The 12,689-nt window shown below is 44.6% G+C and overlaps 1 pseudogene; it reads right to left on the bottom strand.

The window, feature by feature from the left end:
* Positions 1–301: 301 nt before the first annotated feature.
* The window catches only part of LOC104864358, a 13,065-nt pseudogene continuing 677 nt past the window's right edge, over positions 302–12,689 (bottom strand).

Below are 12,689 nucleotides of genomic sequence, written 5' to 3'. Positions count from 1 at the left end.
CCTTCCTACCCTTTGTCTTAAATGGTCCTCACAATTATTGCCACAGGGGCATAGGGTAGATAAGTATTACTGATCTGGTTGTATGAAATGAAAAATTCTTATGAACTGCCTTTGCATATTTTTTCAAAATGGTCCCCGCTAAATTACCAAGCTTAAGTTTAATTTGATGTATCTGCATTGTCTTTATTTTTTCTTTTACGTTGTACAAGCTGTGAGGTTTTTAAACTTGTGACACGGGACAGAGGGGCATCCTAGTCACTGCAAGGAAAAACTTACTTAGGCTTCAATGAGCCACAAGCACTTAAAACCCATGAACCTTCAGCTAAGCATCCTTAGCCAGTCCAATCTCTACCAGTAACTGGCTGTGTTCTCTCTCTCTCTTTTTTTTTTTTTCTTTGGTACCGGTGATTGAACTCAGGTCCTTGTGCTTGCAAGGCAGGCAGCGGAAACACTGAGCTAAATCCCTGACCCATTCTGTTCTTGAGCTGGTCACCGTAGGGCTGGATTACATCTCCATTTTCTGGATGCTTGATTTTAGTACCATTGCAGGCAAATGTCTCCTTAAATGCCTTCGATAGTTTCTTTTCATCATAAATGGCAGCAATCCCTAGGACAGTACTAGGGACTTGTCACTTCTCTGCTAAATTCTTGTATGGATATAATCCTCAGTGCCAGCAGGAAGCCAGGTCATCATCCTTACTTGCATTGGCAAAGGGCAGAAAGGATTCCTTTTCCTCGGTGGAAATGGCCTGCAGAAGGTGGGGGGCATGGAAAAGCAGAAACGAGGCCAGAGGAGGCAGCTGAGTCCTCAGTGGTGGCTCAGTGACTGAAGCACCCATTGTCTTTATTGTTCATGATGATTACAATCTTTTTGGAAGCCAGAGAAATCTTTATACACACTTTTCTATAACAGTGTTTGATTCTCTGATTAAATCCTTATATATAAATGATTTAATAGAATTCACCAATGAATCTATCAGGTCTGGGCTTTTCTTTGTGGGTAGTTTTTTGATTGATTACTAACTCAAGCTCTTGGTTTGGGTCTATTCAGAGGTCCTATTTCTTCTTGAGTCAGTTTCAGTAATTTGTGCTTTTGTGGGACTCTAAACATTTTACCTGACTTTTCTTATTTATTAATATAAACCACCTTATTTCAGTAAGTTTGGTAATAAATGTCTCCTCTCTTGTTTCCTTATCTTATAAGTCTGTCTTTTTTCATTGCTCAATCTAATTAAACTTCTGTTAATTTTGTTGGTTGTCTTAGTCACTCACACAAGACACCCACAACTTAAAGGAGGAGAGGTTTACTTTGGATCATGTTTCAGTCCACAGCTAGCTCTGAGGCAGGACAGCATGGCAGAGGGGCATGGTAGGGGAAAAGCTGCTCACCTAATGCTGGCCAGGAAGAAGAAAATGAAGGCAGGATCCAGGAAGGGAGATAACTTCAGGTTACAAGTCCAGTGACTCATGTTTTCCAACCAGAACCCACCCCATAATCCAACTACCTTCCAAAAGCCCCGCCTATAGCATATGAGGCTCTGGGGGAACATTTAGATAGAAACTGCAACATTGGGCAGGGGATTTAGCTCAGTGGTTCTGCTGGCTGCCTTGTAAGTGCAAGGACCCAAGTTTGATCCCCCATACAAAAAAAAAAAAAGAAAAAAGAAACTAACATTCCACCATCCTACCCCCAAAAGACTCATGAACATCTCTTCTGAAGAATGCATGTAGTTCATCTCTAAGAGTTGCCAAAGTTCTGAGAGTTCTAGCACTACTATAGAGTCGAAGTTTGAAGTCTCCTCTGAGCCTTAAAGCAAACTCTTAGCTGTGAACCTCTATTAAAAATCAAAATGGAAGTTAGATAGGGACACATCCAAAACAGGACAAACATCCCCATTCCAAAAGGAAGGGATATGGGATAGAAACTAATGGGACCAAAGCAAGACCAAAACCCAGCAGGGAAAACATCAAATTTTCTAGTTCCATGTCCAGCAAGTTGTGGCTAGATACTAACTCCAAATGGTTTAGGCAGCCCTGCCCCTACGGCATTGCTGGTGGTTGTAGCCCTCATAGCTTTTTCCTTGGGCTGGCTTTGCTCATTACTTGCAGCTTTCCTCAGACATTTTATGTTCCTGGCTTCTCCAATTTTCTGAGGTCTCCACTATACTTTCAGCTTCACTCTTACAGCTCTGTGCATTAACCTGTTGTGGGCACATTGCCAGGCCTCCCAGGCTTTCCTCTGCAATCTAGGCAGAAGCCTTCTGAATACCTGTAAAACCAGCACCACGTGGATGATGGCAAGGCATACTGCCAGCTCAAGCAATAATTAGGCTCTCTTGTATCATGGCTGCAGAGGTCTCCAGTTGCCTGTATGACTGAGTACAGTGAACAGAATCCTGGAGAATCAATTCCCTAGGTATCTCTTCTGGTGCATGGTGCCCTGGGGCTCTTTCCTCAAAGAAAGTCTTTTACTTTTGCAATTTTGAGCCTGTGAAGGATGGGGCCTTGCTTGTTTTTCACATACCCTCAAGGTATCTTTCCTATTGTTCTGTTGTAAAGTACTTGGATTCTTTTTATTTTATGTTTTTACCTGGATTCTTTTTTTTTTTTTTTTGATATTGGGGGTTGAACACAGGCCCTTGTGCTTGCAAGGCAGGCTGTGGAACCACTGAGCCAAACCCCTGGCCCTACTTGGATTCTTTTTAATGTTAATCCTTTTAGCAACCAAGCTCTCCTCTGCTCCAACTATGCTAGCCCTACCTTTCTGAGGAAACTGAAAACTTCTGAAGAGGGCTTTTTGCTCCTGATTTTCAGTATAGACTTGATTAAAACCCACAAACAGTATCCATGCTACAGTCTGAACATTAGGTTGCCTTGAAATTTAGGCTGTTCGCTTAACCTCAGTCTCTTCCAAAGCCCCAAGACATGGGCAAAATGTAGACAATTTTTATGCCAGAGCATAACACACACAGCCTGAAGTCCAGCTGCCAATGCAGTCCTTGTTTCCACCTAAAACCTCTTGAGCCACATTTTTCTTCCTTCCTTCCTTCCTTCCTTCCTTCCTTCCTTCCTTCCTTCCTTTCTTTCTTTCTTTTTTTCTTTCTGTATTCTGGTCTGCGCACTAACTAGAATGTCCCATAAAGCCTAGCTTACTTCATTCTAGGGCTGTTTCTCCAGCCAACAACCTTCGAAAACTCCTCCTGAGAACTAGCTCCAAAGGATTTTAAACCACATGGTCAAGTATAATCACAGCAACAATCTCACTTCTCTGGTGCTAAAATTCTTTCTTAATCACTTTCTCATCACTGGGACACAGTACCTGTCACCTACAATTTAAAGGGTGAGAGGCGTATTGTGACTCATGTTTTAAAAGTTTCAGTCCTTGCATTGTCAGTCAGCTCCAGACAAAAGCCACATGAAGAAATGTCTGGGAAGAGGAAAGTTCCCTGCATCTTGGCAGCTAAGAAATAAAGAATGAAGGGAGAAGCCAGGAAGAGAGAGATACCCTTTCAGGTTACATTCCCCATGACCCACCTTTTCAGCCAGACCCTACCTCCTAACAGCAGGTCAGCTATAGTGCCTCTATACTCCAGTCACCTTCCAGAAAGTTCCGCCTATGAGTACATGAGGATTTACAGGGAACATCTGGATAAAAATCGGAACATTAATCTTTTCTTTATTGTTATTCTATTCTCCATTTTATGAATGTCTACTCAAATTTGTATTATTTCTTTCCTTTTCTTGCTTTAGGTTAGTTTGCTTTTCTTTTTCCAGAGTCTTACAGTACAGGGTTAGATGATCAATTTGAGATCTGTCTTCTTTTTTTAGCATAGGTATTTAATGCTATAAATTTTCCCTGCCATGTGTAGTTTTGCAGTATGGGGTCTCAGTCATCACATCTTCCTCACTCACCCAGAGGAGTCTGGAGTGAAACAACCACACACAGAGTCAGGAGCTTTGGTCTGGTCATGGTACTGCTGCTTGCTGAGTGACTTCTCATAAGTACTCGCTCCTCTTTGGTCCTAGTTGTATCTCACCCATAAAATGAAGAGGTCACACCACAGCTCCTACAGAAGCTGGTGAGCCAGCTGGGAAGGCTTCAGTATGTAGGTGCGGACATCTGAGGTTTCTATTCCTTCAACACCCCTTCCTTTCCTTCTGGCAAAGGCACCTGTCCTTCCCTCTGGCAGAGCTGCCCCTCTCCATGTTACACTGAAGCCCTTTTTTGTGCCATGGACCCATCTGGCAGTCTGTGAAAGCCCATGAACCATGTGCCTCCTCAGATGGATGCTTCCAAATGTGTAATATAGTCTGCACGGAATCTGAAGGAAGGTGGTTAGATTAAAATAGCAGATTTTATTAGAAAAACAAACTTGCAATATAGAAAAATATGTATTTCTTTATTAATATTTAATGACAAGATCTACTTGGTCCAATTCTATTATAATTTCAAAGTAATGATGAAGACAATGAAGATTAATGATATTTTGAGATATCTGTGACAGTTGTGATTTTTTTTTTTTTTTGGTGTTTTAGTTTTTTGAGACAGGGTCTCACTATGTAGTTGAGACTGACCTGGAACTCACTATGTAGCCCAGGCTGGTCTCGAACTCACAGCGATCCTCCTGCCTCAGCCTCCCGAGTGCTGGGATTACAGGAGTGTGCCACCATGTCTGGCTGTGATACCTATTGATGACAAATGTACCATTAAATTAGCCTCTTCCTCATCTTCCTCTTCCTCCTCCTTCTCCTTCCCCTTTTCGGTGCTGAGGATCAAACTCAGGGCCTTGCTTGTGCTAAGCACACACTCTACCACTGCCCAAAGTTATAGATACTTCTTTTAATACTGTTATGACTTGTTAATTGCATTTATAATAGAAGGAAATGTTAAATTTCAATTAGAAATTAGTCAAAGTGAGATATAATTTTTTGCATCCAAATGAATGGTCCCTTCTTGAGAAACCTTAGTTTGGGGCTGTAGTCCTGGATTTGGAGATGTAATCCTGGCAGGCACGTAACCCAGTACTAGCCAATGAGAGCAGGGATTGGCAAGCCATGGGTATTTTCACCAAATGGTTGCAGAGTGAACCCAAGACATTTGCTGGAGAACTTTGAGGTTCCTTCTGCTGAACTTGCTAAGGGAATTAGGCTTATATCTAGCATCTTGCCATCACGTGCCTCTAGATGAAGCCAACAGAGAGGAAAGCCAAGCTGACTGCAAACATCCACACCTTCCTGAACACGCTGCCTCCTTTAATGTGTTTATTGTGCAAGTCAATGTATTAGCTGTTAAATCAAGTTTGGGTACAGGTTTCTATTCATTACAACCAAAGGAATCACAGTTAATACAGTTCCCTGAAGCTTAGCAATGTGCCTGGAACAAAGTAGAGTGCTCATGAAGGAATGAGGAATGAATTTAAACAATGTAACAATATGATTAACATTATTCACTGAACTCATACATAGAGACCTGGCTTGACTGTATAATAAAAGATGAAGGCTCAAAGTAAGCATTCCATAGGTTTTTATTGATGGAATAAATAAAATAACTCATGTATTGTCATTATTTCATAATAAACTTTGTATATTCTTCAGGACCACAGAGCTATCTGGAGAACATAAGCCTAGAATCCTGATGAGCCTACAGCTACTAAGCAAATCCAAGGCACACTTGCCTGGGGGAAAAACATGCAATTATTTAAGGGAGCAGGGTATAAAAACTAAAGGAATTTTTGAATATTGTCACCACTGAGAAATGATATATAAGAACATAGATCATATGTACACACATCAAGGTTGGTACTTCACTAATATGTACAATTTTTATTGTTTTATGCACCTGTTAAAAACAAATTTAATTGTAATTAAATGAAGGAATAAGGTGGACCTGTATGTACTAATGTGGATAAACTTCCAAGACACATTAACAAGGGAATTTCAAAATAGAAATTTCAGTAAGATTGTTGCTGTAAAAACAAAACTTTGAGTTTCTCTACAAATATAAGTTGAGTACAAATCAAAGCAAAATGCTTGGGAGGCTGTTCACGCCAACAGTGGGCACCTCTGGCAGGGGAATGGTCACTTTCTATAAGGGTAAAATCATTACATGACTCTTGTGTAATTAACAATATTTTATAATTAGATATGAAATAATAAAGAACAGACAGGGTGTAGAATATTCCCTCTCAATTGTGTGTAAGTGTGGGGTTACGGATTGAATACAGGGTTTTGTGAGGTAAGTGCTCTATCACTGCCCTACACCCCCAGCCCACAACTTGATTTTTCCTAGATGTCTTCCACAATTCTTGGGGAAGATGAAGACAGCAGGGCTGTCCCCATGATGCCCTGTTGCATCCTTGATCTGTGCCCACAATATCCTGCTTGTTTGTGACACTGTGTCCACGATGTTGTATATGCCCACGAGGTCATGCCCTTCCTCTGCAGCCCTCCTGGCTGCTCTAGGAGATGAGGAAATTCTTCCCCACATGAAACATGCCTAGGGTGGCCTACTGACCTGGTTTCTCCTCTCTCAGCATCCCAATCCAGCCGCCTCTGCTGCCAAACTATGCACGGCCCAGATGACTTCTCCAGAGAATGGGAAAGGGAACCAGAGTGCTTTGCAGTCACCCTGAGGAGATGCCCATCTGCAGCAGGGATGGGGTCACTGGTCCAGTTCAAGGCCACCAATGTGCAGAGTTCAGAATCTGTGGCCCAGAGAAGAGATTTGTCCAAACTGGTCCCTGAACCCCTCCAGACTCCAGTTCCCCAGCTTTCTCCACTGAAGAACTTACTACCGCTCACCAAATGTGTGGTGACTCTGCTCTCCCCTCACATGGTGGAGACCAGAACTGTGAGTCATAGGACAGGGAAGATTGCACGGTGGTCATCATTTGTAGACCTGTAGCATGCTGTCTGGTACCCAGAAGAATAAAAAATGTTTCTTGAATCCAAGTATGTATAAACATCATGCTGTAATTTTCCCTTCTTTTGAATCAGACACTTAAGATAAATTCCCCAAAGGAGCATTATTGATGCCTTGGAATAATGAATGTAAAGTTCATAGTGTTGTGCAAAAGGAACTTGATCCACACAAAACTCTAGGGCAAATAGGACCTATAGGGTAATTTTCTCCATGCAGTGATTTCTCCCAAGATCCCAAAACCACTAAATGACAGTTTATTCAGGAATTCTTTTCATCTGCCTGTTTTATTTGATGATTATACAAAATTTGGTCTTGAGTAAACTATGTTGTCCTTTTAATGGCAAGTGGTTGTCTTTTTAAATGTTGCTATTCTTTTTAGATTTTTTTTGTGGGGGGTACCTGGGATCGAACTCAGTACCTTCCACTTGTGAGGCAGGTGGTGGCACCACTGAGCTAAATTCCCTGGCCCTCAAATGTTGCTATTCTGGTATAAATGTATATCAAGTATCACATATATATACATTGACTAATAATCTGGTTGAGTTTGTATCTTTGTAAAGGAAAATAAAAGTAGTCACATCTCTGGGCCTCTCTTTTCTGCATCTACTAAGTGGGCACAAGAAGAGTCCTGTCTAGGATTTTTTTTTTCCAGAAAACAGATAAGAAAAACATGCATTTCTTCTCTACCCAACTTCAGCTTCTTTTTTTCTTTTTTCTTGTTTTGGTTTTTTGAGACAGAGTCTCACTATGTAGTTGAGACTGACCTGCAACTCACTATGTAGCCCAGGCTGATCTCAAACTCACAGGGATCCTCCTGCCTCAGCTTCCCGAGTGCTGGGATTACAGGCATGCGCCACCACGCCCGGCCCGACTTCAGCTTCTTTACGTTCATACTTTGTGTGATTAATCCTGGGGCTGAAGAGGGTGAATGGAGAAATAGTAAGATCTGACTCTAGAACTGCTTGGTTTACCTCACTTGTTGACTTGAGAGACCTTTAACCATTTTGAGCAAATGAAAGAGAAAGTGATCTGCTTAATGTTTCCTCCAAATGTACTGGTAAGCTCAGATTGGACTGATAGGAAGAAGAGGGTTGCGCTGAACACAAAGAAATGCCTTGGTTATGATGGATGGGCTTTCAAGTGTTGGTCCACCTCCTCCCCACTGAGTCCCAACTTTGAGACTCTCCAATGACGCCATCTAGATGATGTGTTTTCAAAGGACCAGCCCCGAGGAGACATTTGTCCTATGGATGGAAGCAATCTGAACACTACCACACACAGTCTGGAGCCCTGGCCTCGAGTCCTGGCTCTGAAGGCCTAGGCCACATTACTCTACCTATACAACGAAGCCAGGGGATAGCATGCTTTCTACTGCCCCTCTGCAGCTCTGAAATCCTGTCACTCTATGGAGGGTAGAGTTGGCTTCCAGAATGAACAATACTAAGCAAGTGCCCTTTTAATTCCTCTTGGCCTAAGTTCCTGACTCTTGGACGGAAGCTGGAAAGAGACCGGCATTTAGCCCCCTGGTTTGGGTCGCAGAATTTCAGAGTTGTGGGTATCTGGCAGGAAACCTCAGTGATAATCAAGATTCATGTCTTTCCTCATGTCTTCCAACCCCAGTTTACTAAGCAGCTATGTCCAATAGAATTATGGGTAGTGATGCTGGCTGTGGTATTTCCTGATTTATTCACAGCACCTTGCAATGTGGCACATACCATAGCAAGCGCTCGTTAAACATCTGTTGGATAATGGGCAGTCTCCTACAGTAGAGTCATTCCAGGGAGCCTATTAAATCAGGGGCACCCCAGGCCTACAGAAGCCCCAGTAACTGTCATGCTCAGCAGAGCTTGAGAACTACAGCTTTAGTATCTGCTTTTTTTTTTTTTGGTACCAGGGATCGAACTCAGGTCCTTGCGTTTGCGAAGTAGGTGCTGGAACCACTGAGCTAAATCCCTGGCCCTTGTAGTGTCTGAATAAAGCATTCTCCTATATCAGATGGAAGAACATGTTGATGTATTCACTTTGGAGCATTTGTCAGTAGAGACTGAAATAGTCAAGTCAAATACTCTAGGTTCATTTTACAGTAGCCATCCCTGTGTCGCGGGGTATGCGCGGGGCTCGCTTTCACTACTCTCAGGGGTGGCAAGACCAATAAATAGGCAGAGGAGTTAGAAGGGGAGCCACATGAAGTTTGAGTTTGGCATTATTATTGCCCTTCGCTGGGAAATCACAAAACAGAAATGTGCCACCATTCCGGTTTCCCAGGGGTGGTTACCTACTGGGAAGTGTGTCTCTTCCTTTTCAAGGGTCTACGGCTTGGACTGGGCACCAACCTGGCTTCAGATCTCAGCTACGTCTCTAGCTGTTTGGTCTGGAGCTAATCACATTAACCCCTTTTAATCTTTTCTTTCTTCAGTCATGAAATGGGCATTATGATTCATGCTACTGAGGGATGTTGGGAGGATTAGAGATGATACAAGCTCAGGTGTCTGGCACATGCTCAGTACAGAAAAGCTGCGCTGTTTTGGCTGAGACCTATAAAATGCCAGCACATCTGGGCCAGGGGGTTCTGCAGAGCTTCCTGCAGCCTCTCTCTTTCACAGCCCTGGGAGAACAGTCAGAGAGGGCAGACATGTGGCACAAGAGTATCCAACACCTGAGGTTTCTTGAGGGTTTCTGATCTCAATGGAGAATCCCGGATTCTTTTGTGGAGTAGAGAGGTGGTGTGGCTGAGACTGGATGGCCTGTGAAACAGGAGCTCCTGAGACAAGATGCTTTTAGAAAGGGAGCTGATCGCTCGGGGGAGGCACCTTCTCACCTTTCTTGTCAGCCAGAAGCCTGTTCTGAGCACAGAGATTAGTGAGAAAGTCCCAGAGGCTGAACAATCTGTGGCTTTTCTATCAACTCTGGAGTGCTAGAGACAAAACAAAGCAAAAAAGCCTCTGGGCAAGGACCTTCGAGGTCTTCCTGGCAAGGCATCGAATGGTCCCACAGGTCTACAAGGCCAAAGCTAGTGATGAGTATCCTCCGATTTTGGCCTAGGGCTACAAGGGGCACAAGCCCAGTGATGAGCCAAGCCGAGTAAGGGCACCTCTGGGAAGTGTCCCACAGGACTCTGACTCTGGTGTCCAGACCTTGGGAGAGTTCAAGTGCTTGGTGCTAGTGCTGATAGTGGTAGTGATGATGACAGTGGTGACGGGCACTTCCTACCTGCCAGGTACAGAGAGAAACAATGTGTTTTACATGCAATGTTTCATTCAGCCCTCACAAGATCCCTATGTGGAGCAGCACCGCTGAGATCACCATTTTAGAGATGAGGAAACCAAGACTCAGAAAAGTTAAGTAGTTTTAATTTTTTTTTTGGTAGCGGGAATTGAACTTGGGACCTTGTGCTTGTGAGGCGGGTAGCAGAACCACTGGGCTAAATCCCTGGCCCAGAAAGGTTAATAAGTAAAATAATTTTTAAAAGTAAAACAACAGCCTGATGCTAGTTCATAACAGGAGTCACATCAAAATGTATTGGAATCCAAGGTAAACCGGCAGTGTGTAAGTGCTGGCCAGCGCCTTTAAGGGAAATTTACTTGATCCCCATTTTTACAGATGAGGAAAGGACCAGACAGCTTAGCCCCCGCCCCCCGCTGAGGTCAGACACTGTGCCAAGCACTTTACATATATTATCTCTTCGTCATCATATCATTCCCATGAAGTAATTCTGTGATCTCCACTTGTATAGATGAGAAAACCAGTAAGACTAAATGACTTGCTGGGGTTCAAAACCACACAGCATGACTCCAGTCCTGAACCTCCTGAGCTGCCAATCCTGGAACAAGTGGTAGAGGCTGGGCCAGAACCCAGGGCTCCTGATTGCCGGCCCAGTGCTCTGAGGCTAGATGTAGGCTCTCTGCTGTCATGTACTGTTCCTTAAAAGCGTGCTGGCCTTACGCCCAAAGAGTGAAATCACACCCTGCGGTTCTGGGAGCCTCAGACAAGAGGAGAAGGAAGCTCTTGCTCTGCTGTTCAAGTCTGAGCAGGTGTTCTGGGGACTCTGCTTCCTCCTGTGACTGGAAAGGAGGCCTTGCTAGCCAGGCAGGGTGAGGCAGCCCTTAGGAGTACAGGGTGGGAGGAGGACAGGAGGCAGGCGTGCCCAATAAAACAGGTCTAAATCTTCCCGCCTTCGTGGGTTCATCCAGGCAACCCTCACCTCCTGCTTGGCAAACAGTGGGGCACAATCACGAGAGTTTGAGGCTGCAGTCTGGAGGCCCAAGTTCTGGTTCTGATTCAGACACTCACTCACTCTGAGTGCATCGTGACCATCTTTTTCCTCATGTGCACGCTGTGTGTGATGGCGGTGATCAAAATCTCCCAGCTTTTCCAGTTAACACACCGTTTATTACACAACTGTTATGGACTGGAGGCACAGCAAATACAAAAGCAGATATAGGAGCTGGGTGTGGTGGTGCCCACCTGTAATCCTGCTGTTCTGTGAGGTCAAAGCCAGAGGATTGCAAGTTTGAGCCCAGCCTGGTCAACTCAGCAAGATCCTGTCTCAAAATTTAAAAAATTAAAAAAGGGCTGAGGAATAGGGTTGGGGATTTAGCTCAGCAGTTCGGTGGCCTGCCTTGCAAGCGCAAGGACCCGAGTTCAATCCCCAGTACCAAAAAAAAAAAAGAAAAAAAAGGGCTGAGGAGCCGGGCATGGTGGCGCATGCCTGTATCCCAGCACTCAGGAGGCTGAGGCAGGAGGATTGCTGTGAGTTCGAGACCAGACTGGGCTACACAGTGAATTCCAGGTCAGTCTCAACTACATAGTGAGACCCTGTCTCAAAAAACAAAAACAAAACAAAAAAAGGCTAAAGACGTACCTCAGTGCAAAGGCCCTGGGTTCAATTCCCAGTACTGAAAAATCATCAACAAACAACAAAACCATGGACAAACAGGCTCTGCTTACACGGGCCTTAAGAGTCCAATAAAGAGAGTCTCAAATCCTCATGGAAACGAAGACGGAACGGCAACAGGCCAGGTTTTAAAGCAAATGTGTACAGGACTGAGTGAGCCCATTATGGTGGAGAGGTGAGGACAAAGAGTGGCTGATGGCCCAAAGCTGGTGAGAAAGGGGCTCCAAAGAGGGTGTTTCTAGGCGAGTGGCCCCTCGTGGAGAGTTTGGCCCAGGAACTCAATGAAGACCAGTGGGCCCAGGAGCCTGGTTAATTCAAGAAGTGGGCTGTGTAAGAGAAGTCCTTGAAGTTTTCTTTTTCCAGGGAGGTTAGTGGGACACTGGGAGACAGTGATATGGTCAGGTTTAACAGAATACATTCTTTGAAGTACGAGCAATGTAACCTTCGAAGACAAAAAAAAAAAAACAAAACGCCACTTCCTGCGAGGAGCCTTCCTCGATTTCTCCTCCTTTGGCCTGTGATACTTCTCCCTCTCTCTCTGGCCTTGAAGAGAAACTCTGGCCTTCTGAGCTTTCTCTTTCAGCTACTTAAAGTGCATGTGGCTTCAAACAAGGTTCCTCATCCGACCCTCCCCCCGCCTCAGTTTCCCCATCTGTGCAGGAGCAGGTTGTTTGGCAGGGCCTGCCCAGCGCTAACGCAACGTGATTCGCTCTGGTAGGAGCAGGGAAGGGGGGCAGCCCGCATTGCTGCGCAGACGTCGGGCTGCTGGCTGGGGCACCACCACCTGGCTGTGGGCGCCCTTCTCCCTGCTGGGAGCCGTGGGACCCGGTCGCCGCGCCAGACGCAGCGCAGGAAAGCGGGGGCGCGACCCCG

The sequence above is a fragment of the Fukomys damarensis genome, unplaced genomic scaffold (genome assembly GCF_012274545.1).
Source record: "Fukomys damarensis isolate Sample0158 unplaced genomic scaffold, DMR_v1.0_HiC HiC_scaffold_3, whole genome shotgun sequence".
NCBI lineage: Eukaryota > Metazoa > Chordata > Mammalia > Rodentia > Bathyergidae > Fukomys > Fukomys damarensis.
This window is presented reverse-complemented; position numbering and strand designations above follow the sequence as displayed.